The sequence below is a fragment of the Mus musculus genome, chromosome 15, assembly GCF_000001635.26.
Source record: "Mus musculus strain C57BL/6J chromosome 15, GRCm38.p6 C57BL/6J".
Classification (NCBI taxonomy): domain Eukaryota; kingdom Metazoa; phylum Chordata; class Mammalia; order Rodentia; family Muridae; genus Mus; species Mus musculus.
In genome coordinates this window covers 34,444,434-34,452,049 of record NC_000081.6, presented here as the reverse complement: position 1 = coordinate 34,452,049, position 7,616 = coordinate 34,444,434, and positions in this window count along the sequence as shown.

Genomic DNA, 7,616 nt, shown 5'->3' with positions numbered 1-7,616 from the left:
ATCTGTATTAGTTTGCCGGGGGTGCTATAACAAAACACCATAGACTGAGCTCCGTGAACAACAGAAATGTATTTGCTCACAGTTGGGGAATTTAGAAAACAGACACAAGATGGTTTCTTTTAAGGCCCTCTCCTTGACTGATCGATGATTCTCCTTTCAATGTGTCTTCTGTATGTCTATGTCTTAATACTACCTTTTATAAGACTATAGAACTATTGGTTTGGGGACTCATCATTTAACATTAAATATATCCTAAAAACCCAATTTACAGAAACAGCCACAGTGAGAGGTCCATTATATAATATCAGTGTGACTGCAGAGATACAGATTATGGCATAGATGACTCCATTCACAAGCTTTTAAAAATAAAAGTCAATTTTTGAAAAATATTTGTTTTTATGTTATTGTTATTTTATTTTTATGTACATGGTCACTGTCTCCAGACACACCAGAAGAGGGTATGAGATCCCATTACAAATGGTTGTGAGCCTGGCCTTTAATCCCAGCACTTGGGAGGCAAAGGCAGGCGGATTTCTGAGTTCGAGGCCAGCCTGGTCTACAAAGTGAGTTCCAGGACAGCCAGGACTATACAGAGAAACCCTATCTCCAGAAAAACAAAAACAAAACAAAAGACAAAAAAACCAAAAACCAAAAACCAAAAACCAAATGGTTGTGAGCAACCATGTGGTTGCTGGGAATTGAACTCCAGACCTCTGGGAGAGCAGCCTCTTAACCTCTGAGCCATCTCTCCAGACTCATAAAAGCCATTTTTAATTTAGCTATTGAAGGCTTTTAAAAATTTTTTGCGGTAAGATATATTTATATATTAACTAAAAGTAAAATATGTCACTTTAAATTCCCCAAACTGTACATTTTATGCTAGACTAGGATTCAGTTAAGTTCTCCATCTTCCTAATCAACCAGTTTTAGGAATTCCCTGAAGTTCCCTCAGGGATAATTTGTTGACTAAGCCTTGGTGACTTTTGTCATCTTTAGAGGAGGCTCTTGGTTATTAGGCAAACAACCAAGTACTTAATGAGTATTAGTGTTTTTCAGGAATCATCCCATTGCTTCATAAATCAGCAGAGGAATAAAATAGATATAGGACCAGGGGTAGAAGTCAGACTGGGGCTCAACAACTTGTTCTTCCATTTTCCAGAGTTTCCCAGCAAATGTAAAGTCTCTGAAATGATACTCTGATGAGATCTAGCAGCCAATGGACAAAGATAAAATGGATTGCTTGCCGGGCGTGGTGGCGCACGCCTTTAATCTCAGCACTCGGGAGGCAGAGGCAGGTGGATTTCTGAGTTCGAGGCCAGCCTGTTCTACAAAGTGAGTTCCAGGACAGCCAGGGCTACACAGAGAAACCCTGGCTCAAAAAGCCAAAAAAAAAAAAAAAAAAAAAAGAAAGAAAAAAGAAAAAAAATGGATTGCTTTTAGGACATCAGTGTGTGTGTGTGTGTGTGTGTGTGTGAGAGAGAGAGAGAGGTGTGCAAGTTTGTATAACTGCATAGTATATATGTGGAGGTTAGAGTGTTTTTTTGTTTTTTTTGTTTTTGTTTTTGTTTTTTTTCTGAAACAAGGTTTCTGGGTGCAGCCCTAGCTATCCTGGAACTCTATCTTATAGATCAGCTGGCCTGAAATTCACAGCACTCTGCATGCTGAGTGCTGGTATTAAACCCAGTTCAGGAATGTCTGGCACAACCTCTAGTGTTGGTCCTTGCTTTCGACTTTGATACAGAGACTCTTGTTTGCTACTGTGTTCACTCACAAACTTCCAGGGACCCTCTATCTCTACCTCCCATCTTGCTAAAAAAGTGCTGGGATCATATACACTATGGAATCTAAATTTATGTGGATTTACATTAGGGGTCTGCATTCGGGTCCTCATGCTTTTGAGGCAAACACTTTACCCACTGAGCCATCTCTGCATCCCTAGGTAAGCAAATACTTTCGATTGTAATGGATGCTAGATCAGACCTGTTATTCCTATTCGCCACATCTTTGCCAGTATCCTTCATCAGTGGTCCTGTCATTAAGGTATAGACATCCTTTGCCAGATGTAAATATGCCACCCCACCTGTACTGGCTAGTTTTGTGACAACTTGACACAGCTGGAGTTATCACAGAAAAAGGAGCTTCAGTTGAGGAAATGCCTCCATGAGATCCAACTGTAAGGCATTTTCTCAATTAGTGATCAAGGGGGAAAGGCCCCTTGTGGGTGGGACCATCTCTGGGCTGGTAGTCTTGGATTCTATAAGAGAGCAGGCTGAGCAAGCCAGGAGAAGCAAGCCAGCAATGAACATCCCTCCATGGCCTCTGCATCAGCTCCTGCTTTCTGACCTGCTTGAGTTTCAGTCCTGACTTCCTTGGTGATGAACAGCAGTATGAAAGTGTAAGCCAAATAAACCCTTTCCTCCCCAACTTGCTTCTTGGTCATGATGTTTGTGCAGGAATAGAAACCCTGACTAAGACACCACCCCACCCCATATTCCCCAGCTACTGAGGGATGGGGTCATGCTAAGCAAGGAGAATCACTTGGGCCCAGGGTGTTGAGATCACCTTGGGCAGCATAGCAAGAGTGTCCCATGTCCAAAAGAGAAAATGAAAACAAGACATCCTACCTTCCTGACACATTCCATTCCAAATTGTATCTTATCAAAGAACTCTATTATCACACAAGCATGGCAATAGGTTAATTTGTACATGACTTACTGGTCTTTCCATGTATCTACCCAGAAGCAGACAAACCCATAGAGTGGTGGAGTTGTAAATGAAGCACTCAATGAAGGCACCACCCAAAAGAAGCTTGAGGTCCTGTCTTGTGCTTTGCAGTTCGCCTAGTCTGCACAGTCCCGGGTCTTGATCTCTGATTATTATCATGTCCATTTGTTGAACTTTGAAATAAACTGCTTTTCTACTTAACTGGGCTTCCTTCTGTTGTTTCTGCATAAGCCTGCAGACTACACAATGCATGCCTGACTGATCTCAACAATCACCTGAACTCCTTTAGTCTTATTAGATGACTGGCTTAATACTATCTGATCAAACCTGCTACTGTGACTTTTCTTATTTTACTTTTTTGATTTCTGAGACAGGGTTTCACTGTGTAGCAGTGTTCCTGTCTGTTCTGGAACACTCTTTGTAGAATAGGCTGGCCTCGAACTCAGAGATCCATCTGCCTCTTCTTCCTGAGTGCTAACCCAAAGACCAAGTACACAGACAGCACTTCACTTTCCAAAAGCATCACTCCCCATAATAGACACAGGAAGTAAGGATTCTTACTTGGTTCTTTGAACCAATGGGTATAAAAATTTGTCCTACCTTGGATAGAAAATGGCAAAATGGAGTAGATTACAAGGGGAAGCATTACTCTGGCTGGCTTCCAACTCGGAGTTGTGTAATCTGTTGGATGGGAGGAGACTGGGTAGCTGCCATTCTCTTGTCCCGTAGGATGCTTGGATGAGTGCACACTGTTTGTTCACCAAGTTTTCAGAGACTGTTTCCTCGGGTTCATCGTCCCTCCTTACCAACATATTTATCAGCGCGGTTCATGTGTAGTTGCACTGTCAAGAATATGAAGGCTGAGTTCTACAGGCATCAAGTAACTGTCAATATGCTCCTTTTAGTTGCTGGACAGCAACGACCAACATTTAGCTGCATGGAATCAACAACTATCAGATGAAATTGTTCGAACTGTTTGTGCTCTAACAAGGTATACAACCTGTCTCTTTTAATTCTCCTTGCAAGAAAAAACAAAAACAAACCAAAACCCAGGAAGCACAATGAATGTGTGTGTGCCTGTGTGTGCTTTTGTTTTTCAGAAGCTTAGGATGGCAATTTTGGTGAAGGAGAAACAATGAAGAGTCTTGTGTTAACTTTCTTCTCTTGTAATTATGTTATTCTTTTTAAAATCACAATGAAATGCTGGATACCAAGATGCATTCAGGAATAATAACATCTGGATGGCAAAGTCCTCTCAAAGCATATATATTTAGTATGGAAATTGTTTTTCAAGACAGGGTTTCTTTGTGTTCCGGACTGTCCTGGAACTTACAACAGAGATTCACTTGCCCCTGCCTCCTGAGTGGTGGTGGGGTTAAAGGCCTGTGCTACCAACACCTGACTTTTTTTTTTTTTTAAGATTTATTTATTTTATGTATCTGAGTTCTCTCTCTGCATGTACAACCTATGTGCCAGAAGAGGGCATCAGATTTCACTATAGATGGTTGTCAGCCACCATATGGGTACTGGGAATTGAACTCAGGACCTCTGGAAGAACAGTCAGTGCTCTTAACCACTGAGCCATCTCTCCAGCCCAAATATGTTATACATATGAATACACTATTGCTGTCTTCAAACACACCAGAAGAGGGCATCAGACCCCATTACAGATGGTTGTGAGCCACCATGTGGTTGCTAGAAATTGAACTCAGGACCTCTGGAAGAGCAGTCAGTGCTCTTAATCAGTGAGCCATCTCTCCAGCTCCTACACCACCTGGCTCTTATGGATATTTTTTAAAGTAACAGAGTGCTGACTCAGACAATGAATGCCTGTATATGCTCCACCTGGATTCAATAGTTGGTAATTCGTTTTTGCATGTGCCCGTGCCCTACTTACTGTCAGCAGATGTTTTACTGAAATTAATCTGAAAGTGAAGGACATGATCTGGCCAGCTGTGTTTTCTAAAACGGTTTCATTGGATTTCATCATACTATAGTTACGATACCTGCGGAGAAAGTGATTTTCTCTTTATGGTGAGGACAGGTAATGAGATATCATGACAAAAATCATTTCAGGAAAGTTACTTAAGGAATTTTGACTTTCTATAATGGAATTTGTAGTAATTCTGATTATTTTGAAGGAATCTATCTATACATCTCTATATATTAATAGTTGTATGGACAGAAGTGATAAGTATGTTTTTAGTTACGATTTTTTTTTTTGTGGTAAAACACCATGACCAAACATAACTTGGAAGGGTTTATTTTAACTTAGAGTTCCACACCATAGTCCATTACTGATAGAAGTCAGGGTGGGAACCTGAGGGCAGGAGCTAATACAAAGGCCATGGCGGCAGAATGCTTCCTTTTTCTTTTAAGGTTTTTTTTTTTGGACAGGGTTTCTGTGTGTAACAGCCTAGTCTCACAGAGATTTGTACTCACAGAGATCTGCTTTCTTCTGCTTGCCAAGTGGTGGAATTAAGAAAGGGTTTCAGACACTATTGCATATGCCAGCAAGATTTTGCTGAAGGGACCCTGATACAGCTGTCTCGTATGAGGCTATGTCAGTGCCTGGCAAATACAGAAGTGGATGCTCACAGTCATCTATAGGATGGAAGACAGGGCCCCCAATAGAGAAGCTAGAGAAAGCACCCAAGAAGCTAAAGGGGTCTGCAAACCTATAGGTGGAACAACAATATGAACTAACCAGTACCCCCAGAGCTGATGTCTCTAGCTGCATATGTAGCAGAAGATGGCCTAATTGGCTATCATTGGGAAGAGAGGCCCCTTGGTATTGCTAACTTTATATGCCCCAGTTCAGGGGAATGCCAGGGCCAAGAAGTGGGGAGTGGGTGGGTAGGGGAGCAGGGCAGGCGGAGGGTATTGGAAACTTTCAGGATAGCATTTGAAATGTAAATAAAGAAAATAACTAATAAATAAATAAACAAAAAATAAAGGGTTTGTCACCCCCCATTTTTTCTAGTTTTATCCTCTATAAAAAAAAAGATTGCCGGGCGTGGTGGCACACGCCTTTAATCCCAGCACTCGGGAGGCAGAGGCAGGAGGATTTCTGAGTTCGAGGCCAGCCTGGTCTACAAAGTGAGTTCCAGGACAGCCAGGGCTATACAGAGAAACCCTGTCTCAAAAAACCGAAAAAAAAAAAAAAAAGATTAATATGGTCTATGACAACATGACCATAAGTTAAAGTTTAGCAAAAGTATATTAAAGTCTGCACAGCTGTAAACAGACATTATAGTCTTTATTTACCAATCCTTTCGTTTTTTGAAGACAAGGTCTCAGGAGGGCCTTGAACTTGATATGTAATGGAAGATGACCTAGAACTAGAGCTTCTATTCTAGCTTCTCCCCTCTCACCCCCACCTCCAAGTGTTGGAGTTACACACCATGCATTATTATTCCCAGCTTTTGGTGGTACTGGGGTTAAATCCAGGACTTTGTGCACGACAGCCAAACGTCTACCAAGTGAGATACATCACCAGCACTTCTGAAAGCACCTTACAGGAGCAGCAAAACCCAGAGCCTGCTACATGGCACCCTTTCGAATTAATACTTATAATGTCCATAACAATTTCTTCACACAGCACTAAGACTTACACTGTATCTTACTTAGTATGACATTAATTCTGAGGGTACAGTATGGTTCATTTTAAGTGTCTACCAGAAATATTTGAGAGTGGGGGAAGGCAGGCAGAAGATTCATACTTGAATGTCTAGTATGAACAGGAGGCCCTCAACACTCCCAAGCTGCACCTGAAGAGAACTGTATTGCACAGTGCTCTTAAGCAGACATTCCATTTCATAATCAGAGGACAATCACAAACAAAACAGGTCAGCAGAGGGCTGGAGAGATGGTTCAGCGATTAAGAGCACTGACTTCTCTTCCAGAGGTCCTGAGTTCAATGCCCAGCAACCAAATGGTGGCTCACAACCATCTGTAATGGGATCTGATGGCCTCTTCTGGTGTGTCTGAAGACAGCTACAGTGTACTCATATAAATAAAACAAAATCTTTAAAAAAAAAAAAAATCTCCAGGCGTGGTGGCGCATGCCTTTAATCCCAGTACTCAGAAGGCAGAGGCAGGCAGATTTCTGAGTTCAAGGCCAGCCTGGTCTACAAAGTGAGTTCCAGGACAGCCAAGGCTATACAGAGAAACCCTGTCTCGAAAAACCAAACCAAAAAAAAAAAAAAAAAAAAAAAAAATCCCAAACAGGTCAGCAAAGCACAGGATTAAAAAAAGGGGGGTGGGTGGGGTAAGGGTAGCATGTTAAACAGCAATGTCACAACTCCAATCTAGGCTTATTGCTTTGAATTTAAATCATATGAGCTATTTGTTAAAGTTCATTTAAAGTTTACTATGTTTACAAAACTGGATTAATAGAAGACAATTAGCTGGATTTGTACCATCCTAAGTACTTTATGCCTAAATGTTAAAGCAAAGAGTATGGTAATTGAACACTACCGTTTGGTCAAATTCACATTAAAATGGGCCACAACAGTTGAATAAATTTTAATGTAAAATTTCTGGATTTTCTGAGTTCGAGGCCAGCCTGGTCTACAGAGTGAGTTCCAGGACAGACAGAGAAATCCTGTCTCAAAAGACTCAACCAAAACAAACAAAAACCAAAAAACCCTAATTTGCAGGCCTGGTTCTATTCATACTTCTGTAATACACTAGCTGTAAAAATGTGAGAATAACACAGTTACTATCTCATAGAGTGTGTGTGTTGGCTAAGTAATATGTTTTAGTTTCCGTTTTTTTTCTTTTTCCAAAAGATCAACTCACAGAGATTGCCAGCTCCGGGTGGGATTATAGGTATAGATCATCTCGACCCGCATGACTCATGGATGTTTTTAAAGTTATTTTAATTAAGG